The sequence below is a fragment of the Arachis duranensis genome, chromosome 2, assembly GCF_000817695.3.
Source record: "Arachis duranensis cultivar V14167 chromosome 2, aradu.V14167.gnm2.J7QH, whole genome shotgun sequence".
Lineage (NCBI taxonomy): Eukaryota > Viridiplantae > Streptophyta > Magnoliopsida > Fabales > Fabaceae > Arachis > Arachis duranensis.
Window position 1 is genome coordinate 54897407 of NC_029773.3, and position 407 is coordinate 54897813.

Consider the following 407-nt stretch of genomic DNA (forward strand, 5'->3'; position numbering starts at 1 on the left):
TGATGATTGGATTTTTGACGGTTTAGAATTTCACTAATGAAATCTCGTTGTAAAGTATAGTCTCTAAACCAACAATAATCCTTTCATACAAAAATTTGTTTGTCACAAGTACAAACCCCTAAAGTCTATAAACCGAAGTATTTAAACCTCGGGTCGTCTCTCAAAGGACTTGCAGGGTAGTGTTCTTGTTATTGGTTATGGCCTTGTTTATTTGGGGTTTTGGATGAGAAATATGAATAGTAAATGGTAAGAAAACTTTATTAACAAAATGGTCTTGGCAAGGTTTGGTTGTCAAGGGTCTTCATCATTATCACTAACCAAAAGTATGGTAGTTCCAAGGATTAATCCCACTTAGTCATCCTTAAATCAATTAACAAAGGAAAGTCAAGTGAGTTATATCAATCCAA